The following is a 16646-nucleotide window of genomic DNA, read 5'->3' as shown; positions in this document are numbered from 1 at the left end:
CTGAGCTCTCTGTCCTTAAGCTGGCGACTAATAAAACCGATAGGGTGTTCCTTACCCTTCTCATCTACTTGTGATAGTACAGCTCCTATCCCAGTGTCAGAGGCGTCCGTCTGCACGATAAAAGGTCTTTGATAATCAGGGGCCCTGAGGACAGGGGCCTGGCACAAGGAGTCTTTTAAGCCATTGAAGGCCTTCTCACACTCGTCGGTCCAAGTTACCTTCTTGGGTTTCTTCGGAGTTGTGAGAGCAGTCAGAGGAGCAGCTATGGTGCCATAGTCTGCCATAAAATTGCGGTAATACCCCGTGAGTCCTAAGAAGGCTCTCACTTGGGTTTGCGTAGTGGGGGTAGGCCAGTCTTGTACTGCTTGTACTTTACTGGGTAGAGGCTGTATCCTCCCTCCACCTACTTCATGTCCAAGGTAAACCACTGAGCCTTGTCCAATCTGGCATTTACTAGCCTTTATGGTCAAGTGGGCTTTCTGAAGAGCCTGGAGCACAATCCCGAGGTGTTTCACATGGTCTTCCCAGGTGGCACTGAAAACTGCTATATCGTCCAGATATGCGAGACAGAATTTGTCCAACCCATTCAACACATGATTCACAAGCCTCTGGAAAGTGGCAGGTGCATTTTTCAACCCGAACGGCATTACCCGGAATTGGTAAAGGCCGTCTGGCGTAGAAAATGCTGTCTTCTCCCTGGCATGTTCTGCTAAAGCTATTTGCCAATAGCCAGCAGTAAGGTCAAACGTGCTGAGGTACTTGGAGGCACCCAAAGTATCCACCAGCTCATCTGTTCGAGGCAGGGGGTGTGCGTCTGTCTTGGTGACAGCATTCAGAGCCCTGTAATCCACGCAGAACCTCAATTCAGAAGTGCCTGCCTTTGGAACCAAAACCACAGGACTGGACCAAGGACTACTAGAGGGTTCAATCACCCCAAGGTCTAACATCTTGTTGACCTCGGTCTTAATATAAGACCGTACTTTGTCTGACATCCTGTATCCCCTACTTTTGGTAGGTACACTGTCTCCTGTGTCAATGTTATGTTTGCACCAAGGTGTCAAACCAGGCGACTGTGAGAACAGGGGGGAAAACTGCCTAAGCAAACTTTTCACCTCAGCCTGCTGATCAGAAGTCAGGTGAGGGGCCACTCGGACACCCTCAATGGAGCTATCTGAAGGACCGCCTTGGAACAGGTCGGGGAGAGGTTCAGACTCCTCTTCCTCAACGTCTGAAGCCAGTAGCAGTGCTGCGATTTCGACTCTTGGGACGAAAGCCTTCAGCCTATTTACGTGGAACACTTTTGGAGCCTGTCCAGGCCTTCCAAGGTCCACTAAATAGTTCACCTCACCCAGGGGCTCCACCACTGTGTAAGGGCCTGACCATTTGTCCTGTAAAGCTCGGGGCCTTATGGGATTCATGATCAGGACTTGCTGACCAGGTGTAAAGTTGATGAGGGAAGCTTTCTGGTCGTACCAATGTTTCACCAGCGCTTGCCCTGCCTTCAATTTATCACTAGCCAAGCCCATCAGAAGTACCATCCGTTTTCTGAGCCCTAGCACATAATCAACTACGTTGGTAGTAACAGGGGGAGTGGGCATCTCCCATCCCTCTTTGACGATGGCTAAGGGTCCCCGTACGGGATGACCGAACAGAAGTTCGAAGGGGCTGAAGCCAACACCCTCCTGTGGTACCTCTCGGTAGGCAAACAGTAAGCATGGTAAAAGAAGATCCCATTTTCTTCTCTGGGGCTCCTCCAGAGCCCCAATCATGCTCTTTAACGTTCTGTTGAAACGTTCCACCAGACCATTGGTCTGGGGGTGGTATGCAGAAGAGAACTTGTAGGTGACCCCACATTCTTTCCACATAGCCTGCATATACTTCGACATAAAGTTGCTGCCACGATCTGACACAACTTCTTTAGGGAAGCCAACCCTAGTAAATATGCCGAGTAAAGCTTTTGCAACTGACTTGGCAGTTACAGTCTTTAATGGGATAGCCTCAGGATACCTGGTTGCATGGTCGACCAGCACCAGGATAAACCTATTGCCCGAGGATGTTTGCGGGTCAAGGGGACCAACTATGTCGATCCCTACCCTTTCAAATGGTACCCCCACAACTGGGAGCGGTACCAACAGAGCTTGGATTGTCGCGCCAACTTTCCCAGACAACTGGCAGGAGGCACAACTCCTGCAGTGACTTTCTACTTGCACCCCCATCTTGGGCCAGTAGAAGTGCATGGATAACCTTTGCTTGGTCCTCTTCATACCAAGGTGACCAGCAAGGGGAACTTCATGCGCCAACTGCAGGAGGAAGGGCCTAACAGCAAGGGGAACCACCAACCTCCTATGGTCTCCTTCTGTAGACTCTGTGGGCTCACTATACAGGAGTCCACCTTCCCAATAAATCCTATGCGTCCCATGAGGTTCACCCTCAAGCTGGGAGCAGGCCTGTCTCCTTAGGCCTTCCAGAGATGGGCACTCACGTTGGCCTTTACTGAATTCGTCCCTATCAGGACCTCCTTCAACTAACAAGTCTTTTAGTTCAGGATGATCGTTGGGGTCGAAAACTTCAGGCATCGCCACCTCCTCGTCAGGTCCGGGCGATTGACCAACTTCCTCCACCGCAGTGGTAGGCGAGCTCGGGGGAATATTCTCTTTCCCTCGTCGTGACTTGTTGACTCCTTTCGCCTTGGGTTTCACCTTTGGCTGGGGCGGCGTATTGGACTTGGCCAATGCTGCCCGTGCTTGAGACCATGTGTAGGGTCGTTCGGCAGTGTCTCCTACGAGCCCTAGAGCTCTGAGATCATTACCTAGTAAGACCTTTCCCGGGACGTTTCTCTGAATGCTCACTGGAATCCTGACTGCTGTACCATTTAAAGTAAGATTTACAGGGATCACGGGAAACATACGGAGGGGGCCGTCAGCCAACTTAGTGGGCATCAGAGTAGCTCTGGCAACTTCCTCTGAGTCTACCAAGGTAGAATCCACTACAGTGCGACTGCACCCACTATCCCTAAGAGCTGGAGTATCTACTCCATTGATCAGCACACTGTCTTTAAAGTAGTGCTTGGTATTATCCGGAATCCTAGCATAAGCCTCTGCGACTTTAGTCTCCCAGGAACCCAGGGACACTAAAACTACCTCAGCCTCTATTCCGCTGGGAAATTAGTCTGAGGAGAAGGATGCTCCTGTAATCTCTTCTTCCTCGTAGGAGGAGAAGGCCAGATTAGCGGAGTGGACCCCCAAAGGTCTAACCTTACAACGGGGATCCCCCTTCACATGGTCAGTTGCTCCACAAGCAAAACACGATCCAATGGGTCTGTTTACATAGGGAGGCTTATTGTAACCAGAGTTCTGTTTCGGAGGCTGCCCTCCACTACCCTGTGAGTTCTCGTGTGTTTTACCCTTGTTTTTCTGTTTGTGGCCCTTATGGGAAGAAGATTTAGCAGATTCCCCACCCGCCATATCTTTGAACTTTTTCCCTTCCTCCTGCTTACCAGGATGAGTTTTGTCCTTATGGGACACTCGATGTGACACCCATAAATCTGCTGCAATGGCCAGCTTCTTAGGATCTATCTCCTTCGAATCGGCCAAATGCTGCTTAAGCTCCAGGGAAGAAGAAGCAAAAATATGTTCCAGCATGACAAGATTTATCATGCCGGCGAAGGTAGAAACCATATAACCTTCGACCCAGCCAGTTAAGTTTTTCAAGGATTCAGCGACATACCATACCCAAGTACCACCTTCCTTTTTCTTATACTCTCTAAAACGTTTTAAATATTGGGCCGGAGTCTTCCCAAACTTTAAAATGAGAGTCTGCTTCAACATTGCGAAATCAGCTCGCTCAGCCTTCGACATCTCCATAATGGCACTACAGCCAGAATGGGGCAGTCTACTGAGTAACCACGCAATCTTATCAGCATTGTCAACTTTCTGAACTTCGCATGCATACTCAAACGCATTCAGCCAGTCCATAATGTCATTCCCTTCTTCATACACACTGAGCAGATCTTTTGGAAACCGTGGATGAGAGGAGGCCCCAGACCCATGTCCAGGACCCGCGGACCCAGTTGCAACCTGAAGCTTGGCCAGTTCCAACTGGTGATCCCTGTCTTTTTGTTTTTCTGCCTGTTCGATTTTCAGTTTGGCTATGCTGAATTCAAGCTCCTGCTGCCTAAACCGCAGCTCTTGCTTCTTGAATTCAAGCATAGCCTCCGCATCAGCACTGGCAGAGGAAACATTAGACATCTCGTCCTCCCTGTCCTCGTGGTCGCGATGGATCAGTGCGGCGGCAGAACCGTCGGTTCTGCCAGTGAGAGCAGCCCCACCACCTTCCGCACTGTCCTCAGAAGTGATAGCGTCAAGCTGCGCTTCTTGCCGCGCCACGATTCTTTGGATCATTTCCAATTTCGTGCCTTGAGAGGAAACCCCTCTCTCCGCACACATCTTTTTTAGTGTTTCTGATTTAGAAGCATTCAAAGTTAACAAGGTACTTGTTTCCATACTGTGTGATAGGACTATGGTCTTTTTAAAGTTATATTACAACAATTCACTACGTGTACTGGTTGGAATAACCTGAAATGCCTTAGTTCGAGCGCAACACTGGATACCTTCAGTCGTATCCCACCGCTGCCACCAATTTGTTAAGACGGATTTCTGAACTCTGTCCTGGTGGCGCAGAAGTTCAGAAGGCCAACCTAATTACTTGGAACAGGGTAACCTCTGGACGAGCCAGACCAATCAAGGTAGCGATCGCGGCGGTCAAGACTAGATCTCAAGAGGGGTGAGGGTGACTGAAAGCCCGCAATGAGCACACAAAACCAGAACACTTACAAACTACTCCAAACAGGTGTTATATCAAAAATATATACACATTTATTTTAAGGCCTTTAAAACAACGACCGTAGCGAGAAAAGCACAATATCACAATATTAAACCAACACATACCATATCAACACAATATATATACAAATACTACAGTCGCAAGCGTTTAAAGCACGAAATATGTAGTCCACCTGAAAGGGAAGGAAAACAGGCAGTGCGATAATGCTTTCGACTCAGTTCGCCTTCATAGGCACCTAACTAGATGGAAGTCCGAGCCCTGCGAAGAGTGGAGCCTGGTGCTCAAAGTACCTGCACGCGCTGGTGCCAACGGGCAAAAGGAGAAGCTCTTCGAAGGAAGTCAGGCAGTTCGGGTTAGTGCACAGCAGAAGAAGAACAGGGTCCGCAACTCAAGCGCAGCCTCCACAGCGGGCAGAAGCAGAGCGCGAGTACGGGCGAAAAGGGTGCTGTTTTACACAGCGGGGAAAAGCAATGGGCTACTGCAGGAGGGCGACCAGATCCTAGCTATGCTACTCACCGGTCCCCGAAGCAAGCAGTCCCAGGCTTCTCCACGTTAGTTTCAGCAGCTGGCAGGTTCAGAAGAGCAGGGAACGCTTTGTAGTCGTGTAGAGCAAAAAGACGTCCCAATCGACGAAACCGGCACAGTTTGTTGCCGCAGCAGGACAACGGAGCGGCCGTGCGTATCTGAGTCAAAAGTACACTCCTCCCTTCAGACCTGGGAACGCCAAGTGCACGAAGCGTGGGAGAGTGACAAGGACTCGAGATACTGCACAACCTGGCGGCGGTTGCAGAGCCAGACTCCTTTGTAAGCTGGTCAGTCAACTGGATGGCCCAGAGACGCTTCCGAAGGCTTACTTGGCAGGAGATGGTTGAAGATGCCGGGAATAGCTGTTACTGCTATCCCAAAGGTCGAAGCACCAGTACAGGCCATCTGGTTCGATCAAAGGAGGACAGGGACTTTCAGGACGACAGCAGTGCAAAGGAGGATTCCTTCAGCGGGTCACCAGCGATTCCTCGGTCCAGCCTCTTGGTTGCAGGATACTTGGCTCCTGTATTCCTTCGTTCGTGAGAACTCAGGAGATCGACATGGTAGTGGTGTTTCCAGCCTCCTCTTATCCATGGTTCCCTTCGCGCCAAAACGGAGGGGAGCCAATGGGAGATCCGCTCATCAACACACATACCATACGTGGACCAATCACGGACCACGGTGGTCCCAAGCATTCACACCACCCTAGACTCTCTGGCACCCAGGATGTGTATTAGGACCAGACATCCCAGCCCACACCCTGGAGGCACACAAACGACATGTAGAAGCCCGCGAAAGCATCCGTGTTTCGCGGGAAAGTACATGCCCAAATAAGGAAGGTTTCCAGGTCGCTGGACCTGGGGAAGGTGAAGGGAGCAAGACGGTCAGTGGACAGGACAAAGGAGCCTCGTGGTCTGGCCATTTTGCGGAGCCAGGCCACCATTTTGGGTTCAGTGCAAAAACGTGCTCAGAACGCCAAAAGGAGCTCAAAATATACAAAACGATCGCTGCCACCATTCCAGTCCCTGAATGACTTGCACCGATCAAATACCATCCTAAACGAGTATCTAGGGCCTGTAGAAGGCTAGAGACCCAAGAGAGCTGTAACTTAGCTTACAGTGCCCTCTTGTGTCGTGTTGCACTAAAGCTGCGACACGATAAAAGAAACTACGGGAAACAACGTTCCCCGGTACTGACTGTCTTAAGGGCATGTCAGTTTCCCCGTAAGAAAGGAGCGAAAGCCCAGAGAAGTGCGGCAGAAGGCTGTACTTCTCTGGCAAAGTCAAGAACAAGGTTAAAAACAATAGCAAAAAGTTTAGGGGTTGCCACATGGAAGGAAGATTACCTACAATTACGAAATCTTTCCTAACAGGAAGGATCTCAGGTTTGATATTAGAAGCATTGAGATATCACATCTCATGCTATAGGAAGGGTCTCAGGAATGGAATGGGAAGGAGTTGGATATCACATCTCATGCTAAAGGAAGGGTCTCAGTTTTGGTAGAAGCATTGAGATATCACATCTCATGCTATAGGAAGGGTCTCAGGATTGGAATGGGAAGGAGTTGGATATCACATCTCATGCCATAGGAAGGGTCTCAGGTTTGGTATAAGCATTGAGATATCACATTGGTCTCAGGATTGGATTGGGAAGGAGTTGGATATCACATCTCATCCAATAGGAAGGGTCTCAGGTTTGGAATGGGAAGGAATTGGATATCACATCTCATGTTATAGGAAGGATCTCAGGATTGGAATGGGGAGGATTTGGATATCACATCTCTTGCTATAGGAAGGGTCTCAGGTTTTTTATCAGAAACATTGAGATATCACATCTCATGCTATAGGAAGGGTTTCAGGATTGGAATGGGAAGGAGTTGGATATCACATCTCATGTTATAGGAAGGGTCTCAGGATTGGAATGGGAAGGATTTGGATATCACATCTCTTGCTATAGGAAGGGTCTCAGGTTTTTTATTAGAAACATTGAGATATCACATCTCATGCTAAAGGAAGAGTTTCAGGATTCGAATGGGAAGGATTTGGATATCATATCTCATGTTATAGGACGGGTCCCAGGTTTGGTATTAGAAGCATTGAGATATCACATCTCATGGTATAGGAAGGGTCTCAGGATTGGAATGGGAAGGAGTTGGATATCACATCTTATGCTATAGGAAGGGTCTCAGGATTGGTATTACAAGCATTGTGATATTACATCTCATGCTATAGGAAGGGTCTCAGGATTGGATTGGGAAGGAGTTGGATATCACATCTCATGCTATAGGAAGGGTCTCAGGTTTGGAATGGGAAGGATTTGTACATCACATCTCTTGCTATAGGAAGGGCCTCAGGTTTGGTATGAGAAACATTGAGATATCACATCTCATGCTATCGGAAGGGTCAAAGGATTGGAATGGGAAGGAGTTGGATATCACATCTCAAGCTATCTCAGGATTGGAATGGGAAGGAGTTTGATATCACATCTCAAGCTATAGGAAGGGTCTCAGGTTTGGAAGGGGAAGGATTTGGATCTCACATCTCATGTTTTAGGACGGGTCTCAGGTTTGGTATTAGAAACATTGAGATATCACATCTCATGGTATAGGAAGGGTCTCAGGATTGGAATGGGAAGGAGTTGGATATCACATCTCATGCTATAGGAAGGGTCTCAGGTTTGGTAGAAGCATTGAGATATCACATCTCATGCTATAGGAAGGGTCTCAGGATTGGAATAGGAAGGAGTTGGATATCACATCTCATGCTAAAGGAAGGGTCTCAGTTTTGGTAGAAGCATTGAGATATCACATCTCATGCTATAGGAAGTGTCTCAGGATTGGAATGGGAAGGAGTTGGATATCACATCTCATGCCATATGAAGGGTCTCAGGTTTGGTATAAGCATTGAGATATCACATTGGTCTCAGGATTGGAATGGGAAGGAGTTGGATATCACATCTCATCCAATAGGAAGGGTCTCAGGTTTGGAATGGGAAGGAATTGGATATCACATCTCATGTTATAGGAAGGATCTCAGGATTGGAATGGGAAGGATTTGGATATCACATCTCTTGCTATAGGAAGGGTCTCAGGTTTTTTATTAGAAATATTGAGATATCACATCTCATGCTAAAGGAAGGGTTTCAGGATTCGAATGGGAAGGATTTGGATATCATATCTCATGTTATAGGACGGGTCCCAGGTTTGGTATTAGAAGCATTGAGATATCACATCTCATGGTATAGGAAGGGTCTCAGGATTGGAATGGGAAGGAGTTGGATATCCCTTCTCATTCTATAGGAAGGGTCTCAGGTTGGAATGGGAAGGAGTTGGATATCACATCTCATGTTATAGGAAGGGTCTCAGGATTGGAATGGGAAGGACTTGGATATCATATCTCTTGCTACAGGAAGGGTCTCATGTTTTTTATTAGAAAAATAGAGATATCACATCTCATGGTATAGGAAGGGTTTCAGGATTGGAATGGGAAGGATTTGGATATCACATCTCATGCTAAAGGAAGGGTCTCAGGTTTGGAAGGCGAAGGAGTTGGATATCACATCTCATGCTAAAGGAAGGGTCTCAGGTTTGATAGAAGCATTGAGATATTACATCTCATGCTATAGGAAGGGTCTCAGGATTGGAATGGGAAGGATTTGGATATCACATCTCATGCTAAAGGAAGGGTCTCAGGTTTGATAGAAGCATTGAGATATCACATCTCATGCTATAGGAAGGGTCTCAGGTTTGGTATAAGCATTGAGATATCACATCTCTGCTATCGGAAGGGTCTCAGGATAGGAATGGGAAGGACTCAGATATCACATCTCATGCTATAGGGAGGGTCTCAGTTTTGATATTAGAAGCATTGAGATATCACATCTCATGCTATCGGAAGGGTCTCAGGATTGGAATGGGAAGGAGTTGGATATCACATCTCAAGCTATCTCAGGATTGGAATGGGAAGGAGTTTGATATCACATCTCAAGCTATAGGAAGGGTCTCAGGTTTGGAAGGGGAAGGATTTGGATCTCACATCTCATGTTTTAGGACGGGTCTCAGGTTTGGTATTAGAAACATTGAGATATCACATCTCATGGTATAGGAAGGGTCTCAGGATTTGAATGGGAAGGAGTTGGATATCACATCTCATGCTATAGGAAGGGTCTCAGGTTTGGTAGAAGCATTGAGATATCACATCTCATGGTATAGGAAGGGTCCCAGGATTGGAATGGGAAGGAGTTGGATATCACATCTCATGCCATAGGAAGGGTCTCAGGTTTGGTATAAGCATTGAGATATCACATCTCTGCTATCATAAGGGTCTCAGGATTGGTATAGGAAGGAGTTGGATATCCCATCTCATGCTTTAAGAAGCGTCTCAGGTTTGGTATTAGAAGCATTGAGATATCACATCTCATGCTATAGGAAGGGTCTAAGGATTGGAATGGGAAGGAGTTGGATATCACATCTTATGCTATAGGAAGGGTCTCAGGTTTGGTATTACAAGCATTGTGATATTACATCTCATATAGGAAGGGTCTCAGGATTGGATTGGGAAGGAGTTGGATATCACATCTCATGCTATAGGAAGGGTCTCAGGTTTGGAATGGGAAGGGTTTGTACATCACATCTCTTGCTATAGGAAGGGCCTCAGGTTTGGTATGAGAAACATTGAGATATCACATCTCATGGTATAGGAAGGATCTCAGGATTAGAATGGGAAGGAGTTGGATATCACATCTCATGTTATAGGAAGGGTCTCAGGTTTGGTAGAAGCATTGAGATATCACATCTCATGCTATAGGAAGGGTCTCAGGATTGGAATGGGAAGGAGTAGTATATGACATCTCATGCCATAGGAAGGGTCTCCGGTTTGGTATAAGCATTGAGATATCACATCTCTGCAATCGGAAGGGTTTCAGGTTTGGAAAGGGAAGGAGTTGGATATCACATCTCATGCTATAGGAAGGGTCTCAGGTTTGGTATTAGAAGCATTGAGATATCACATCTCATGCTATAGGAAGGGTCTCAGGTTTGGAATGGGAAGGATTTGGATATCACATCTCATGCTATAGGAAGGGTCTCCGGATTGGAATGGGAAGTAGTTGTATATGACATCTCATGCCATAGGAAGGGTCTCAGGTTTGGTATAAGCATTGAGATATCACATCTCTGCTATCGAAAGGGTCTCAGGATTGGAATGGGAAGGAGTTGGATATCCCATCTCATGTTATAGGAAGGGTCTCAGGTTTGGTATTAGAAGCATTGAGATTTCACATCTCATGCTATAGGAAGGGTCTCAGGATTGGAATGGGAAGGGCTTGGATATCCCATCTCAGGTCTCAGGAAGGATCTCAGGTTTTCTATTAGAAGCATTGAGATATCACATCTCATGCTATAGGAAAGGTCTCAGGATTGGAATGGGAAGGAGTTGGATATTACATTCTTGCTATAGGAAGGGTCTCAGGTTTGGAATGGGAAGGAGTTGGATATCACATATGCTATAGGAAGGGTCTCAGGTTTGGAACGGCAAGGAGTTGGATATCACATCTCATGCTTAAAGAAGGGTCTCAGTTTTGGTATTAGAAGCATTGATATATCACATCTCATGCTATAGGAAGGGTCTCAGGATTGGAATGGGAAGGAGTTGGATATCACATCTCATGCTATAGGAAGGGTCTCAGGTTTGGTATTACAAGCATTGTGATATTACATCTCATGCTATAGGAAGGGTCTCAGGATTGGATTGGGAAGGAGTCGGATATCACATCTCATGCTATGGGAAGGGTATCAGGTTTGGGAAGGATTTGTATATCACATCTCTTGCTATAGGAAGGGCCTCAGGTTTGGTATGAGAAACATTGAGATATCACATCTCATGGTATAGGAAGGATCTCAGTATTGGAATGGAAAGGAGTTGGATATCACATCTCATGTTATAGGAAGGATATCAGGTGTGGTATTAGAAGCATTGAGATATCACATCTCATGCTATAGGAAGGGTCTCAGGATTGGAATGGGAAGGAGTTGGATATCACATATCATGCTATAGGGAGGGTCTCAGGTTTGGTAGAAGCATTGAGATATCACATCTCATGCTATAGGAAGGGTCTCAGGATTGGAATGTAAAGGAGTAGTATATGACATCTCATGCCATAGGAAGGGTCTCAGGTTTGGTATAAGCATTGAGATATCACATCTCTGCTATCGAAAGGGTCTCAGGATTGGAATGGGAAGGAGTTGGATATCCCATCTCATGTTATAGGAAGGGTCTCAGGTTTGGTATTAGAAGCATTGAGATTTCACATCTCATGCTATAGGAAGGGTCTCAGGATTGGAATGGGAAGGGCTTGGATATCCCATCTCAGGTCTCAGGAAGGATCTCAGGTTTTCTATTAGAAGCATTGAGATATCACATCTCATGCTATAGGAAAGGTCTCAGGATTGGAATGGGAAGGAGTTGGATATTACATTCTTGCTATAGGAAGGGTCTCAGGTTTGGAATGGGAAGGAGTTGGATATCACATATGCTATAGGAAGGGTCTCAGGTTTGGAACGGCAAGGAGTTGGATATCACATCTCATGCTTAAAGAAGGGTCTCAGTTTTGGTATTAGAAGCATTGAGATATCACATCTCATGCTATCGGAAGGGTCTCAGGATTGGAATGGGATGGAGTTGGATATCACATCTCATGCCATAGGAAGGGTCTCAGTGCTCAATGCTTCTAATACCAAACCTGGGACCCGTCCTATAACATGAGATGTGATATCCAAATCCTTCCCCTTCCAATGCCATACCAATGCTATAGGAAGGGTCTCAGGATTGGAATGGGAAGGAGTTGGATATCACATGTCATGCTAAAGGAAGGGTCTCAGGTTTGATAGAAGCATTGAGATTTCACATCTCATGCTATCGGAAGGGTCTCAGGATTGGAATGGGATGGAGTTGGATATCACATCTCATGCCATAGGAAGGGTCTCAGTGCTCAATGCTTCTAATACCAAACCTGGGACCCGTCCTATAACATGAGATGTGATATCCAAATCCTTCCCCTTCCAAAGCTAAGACCCTTCCTTTAGCATGAGATGTGATATCCAAATCCGATCGCTACCTTGATTGATCTGGCTCGTCCAGAGGTTACCCTGTTCCAAGTAATTAGGTTGGCCTTCTGAACTTCTGCGCCACCAGGACAGAGTTCAGAAATCCGTCTTAACAGCATGAGATGTCATATACAACTCCTTCCGATTCCAATCCTGAGACCCTTCCTATAGCATGAGATGTGATATCTCAATGCTTCTAATACCAAACCTGAGATCCTTCCTATAGCATGAGATGTGATATCAAACTCCTTCCCATTCCAAACCTGAGACCCTTCTGATAGCATGAGATGTGATATCTCAATGCTTCTAAAACCAAACATGAGAACCATCCTATAACATGAGATGTGAAATCCAAATCATTCCCTTTCCAAACCTGAGACCCTTCCTATAGCTTGAGATGTGATATCAAACTCCTTCCCATTCAATGTGATATCCAACTCCTTCCCATTCCAAACCTGAGACCCTTCCTATAGCATGAGATGTTATATCGTAATGCTTCTAAAACCAAACCTGAGAACCATCCTATAACATGTGAACTCCAAATCCTTCCCTTTCCAATCCTGAGACCCTTCCGATAGCATGAGATGTGATATCTCAATGCTACTAAAACCAAACATGAGAACCATCTTATAACATGAGATGTGAAATCCAAATCCTTCCCTTTCCAAACCTGAGACCCTTCCTATAGCTTGAGATGTGATATCAAACTCCTTCCCATTCCAAACCTGAGATAGCTTGAGATGTGATATCCAACTCCTTCCCATTCCAATCCTGAGACCCTTCCTATACCATGAGATGTGATATCTCAATGCTTCTAATACCAAACCTGAGACCCGTCCTAAAACATGAGATGTGAGATCCAAATACTTCCCCTTCCAAACCTGAGACCCTTCCTATAGCTTGAGATGTGATATCAAACTCCTTCCCATTCCAATCCTGAGATAGCTTGAGATGTGATATCCAACTCCATCCCATTCCAATCCTGAGACCCTTCCGATAGCATGAGATGTGATAGCTCAATGCTTCTAATATCAAAACTGAGACCCTCCCTATAGTATGAGTATCTAAGTCCTTCCCATTCCTATCCTGAGACCCTTCCGATAGCAGAGATGTGATATCTCAATGCTTATACCAAACCTGATGACCCATCCTATGGCATGAGATGTGATATCCAACTCCTTCCCATTGCAATCCTGAGTTCCTTCCTATAGCATGAGATGTGATCTCAATGCTTCTATCAAACCTGAGACCCTTCCTTTAGCATGAGATGTGATATCCAACTCCTTGCCATTCCAATCCTGAGACCCTTCCTATAACATGAGACGTGATATCCAACTCCTTCCCATTCCAATCCTGAGACACCTCCTATAGCATGAGATGTGATATCTCAATGCTTCTAATACCAAACCTGGGACCCGTCCTATAACATGAGATATGATATCCAAATCCTTCCCCTTCCAAACCTGAGACCCTTCAATTAGCATGAGATGTGATATCCAAATCCTTCCATTTCAATTCTGAAACCCTTCCTATAGCATGAGATGTGATGGCTCAATGTTTCTAATAAAAAACCTGAGACCCTTCCTATAGCAAGAGATGTGATATCCAAATCCTTCCCATTCCAATCCTGAGACCCTTCCTATAACGAGATGTGATATCCAACTCCTTCCCATTCCAACCTGACCTTCCTTTAGCATGAGAAGGGATATCCAACTCCTTCCCATTCCAATCCTGAAACCCTTCCTATAGCATGAGATGTGATATCTCAATGTTTCTAATAAAAAACCTGAGACCCTTCCTATAGCAAGAGATGGGATATCCAAATCCTTCCCATTTCAATCTTGAGACCCTTCCTATAGCATGAGATGTGATATCCAACTCCTTCCCATTCTAACCTGATACCCTTCCTATAGCATAAGGGATATCCAACTCCTTCCCAATCCAATCCTGAGACCCTTCCGATAGCAGAGATGTGATATCTCAATGCTTATACCAAACCTGAGACCCTACCTTTAGCATGATGTGATATCCAAATCCTTCACATTCCAATCCTGAGACCCTTCCTATAGCATGAGATGTGATATCTCAATGCTTCTAATACCAAACCTGAGAACCATCCTATAACATGAGATGTGAAATCCCAATCCTTCCCTTCCCAAACCTGAGACCCTTCCTATAGCTCGAGATGTGATATCAAACTCCTTCCCATTCCAATCCTGAGATAGCTTGAGATGTGATGTCCAACTCCTTCCCATTCCAATCCTGAGACCCTTATCATACCATGAGATGTGATATCTCAAGGCTTCTAATACCAAACCTGAGACCCGTCCTAAAACATGAGATGTGAGATCCAAATCCTTCCCCTTCCAAACCTGAGACCTTTCCTTTAGCATATGTGATATCCAACTCCTTCCCATTCCAAACCTGAGACCCTTCCTACAGCATGCAATGTGATATCTCAATGCTTCTAATACCACACCTGAGACCCGTCCTATAACATGAGATGGGATATCCAAGCCCTTCCCATTCCAATCCTGAGACCCTTCCTATAGCATGAGATGTGATATCTCAATGCTTCTAATACCAAACCTGAGACCCTTCCTATAACATGAGATGGGATATCCAACTCCTTCCCATTCCAATCCTGAGACCCTTTCGATAGCAGAGATGTGATATCTCAATGCTTCTAATACCAAAATTGATATCCTTCCAATAACATGAGATGTGATATCTCAATGTTTCTCATACCAAACCTGAGACCCTTCCTATAGCATAAAATGTGATATCCAACTCCTTCCCATTCCAATCCTTAGACCCTTCCTATAGCATGAGATGTGATATCTCAATGCTTCTAATACCAAACCTGAGACCCTTCTTAAAGCATGAGATGGGATATCCAACTCCTTCCTATTCCAATCCTGAGACCCTTACGATAGCAGAGATGTGATATCTCAATGCTTATACCAAAGCTGAGACCCTTCCTATGGCATGAGATGTGATATCCAACTCCTTTCCATTCCAATCCTGAGACCCTTCCTATAGCATGAGATGTGATATCTCAATGCTTCTACCAAACCTGAGACCCTTCCTATTGCATGAGATGTGATATCCAACTCCTTCCCAATCCAATCCTGAGACCCTTCCTATACCATGAGATGGAATATCTCAATGTTTCTAATACCAAACCTGAGACCCGTCCTAAAACATGAGATGTGAAATCCAAATCCTTCCCCTTTTCAAACCTGAGACCCTTCCTATAGCCTGAGTTCCTTCCTATAGCATGAGATGTGATCTCAATGCTTCTATCAAACCTGAGACCCTTCCTTTAGCATGAGATGTGATATCCAACTCCTTGCCATTCCAATCCTGAGACCCTTCCTATAACATGAGACGTGATATCCAACTCCTTCCCATTCCAATCCTGAGACACCTCCTATAGCATGAGATGTGATATCTCAATGCTTCTAATACCAAACCTGGGACCCGTCCTATAACATGAGATATGATATCCAAATCCTTCCCCTTCCAAACCTGAGACCCTTCAATTAGCATGAGATGTGATATCCAAATCCTTCCATTCCAATTCTGAAACCCTTCCTATAGCATGAGATGTGATGGCTCAATGTTTCTAATAAAAAACCTGAGACCCTTCCTATAGCAAGAGATGTGATATCCAAATCCTTCCCATTCCAATCCTGAGACCCTTCCTATAACGAGATGTGATATCCAACTCCTTCCCATTCCAACCTGACCTTCCTTTAGCATGAGAAGGGATATCCAACTCCTTCCCATTCCAATCCTGAAACCCTTCCTATAGCATGAGATGTGATATCTCAATGTTTCTAATAAAAAACCTGAGACCCTTCCTATAGCAAGAGATGGGATATCCAAATCCTTCCCATTTCAATCTTGAGACCCTTCCTATAGCATGAGATGTGATATCCAACTCCTTCCCATTCTAACCTGATACCCTTCCTATAGCATAAGGGATATCCAACTCCTTCCCAATCCAATCCTGAGACCCTTCCGATAGCAGAGATGTGATATCTCAATGCTTATACCAAACCTGAGACCCTACCTTTAGCATGATGTGATATCCAAATCCTTCACATTCCAATCCTGAGACCCTTCCTATAGCATGAGATGTGATATCTCAATGCTTCTAATACCAAACCTG

The sequence above is a fragment of the Ambystoma mexicanum genome, chromosome 10, assembly GCF_040938575.1.
Source record: "Ambystoma mexicanum isolate Mex_15411 chromosome 10, UKY_AmexF1_1, whole genome shotgun sequence".
Lineage (NCBI taxonomy): Eukaryota > Metazoa > Chordata > Amphibia > Caudata > Ambystomatidae > Ambystoma > Ambystoma mexicanum.
This window is presented reverse-complemented; position numbering follows the sequence as displayed.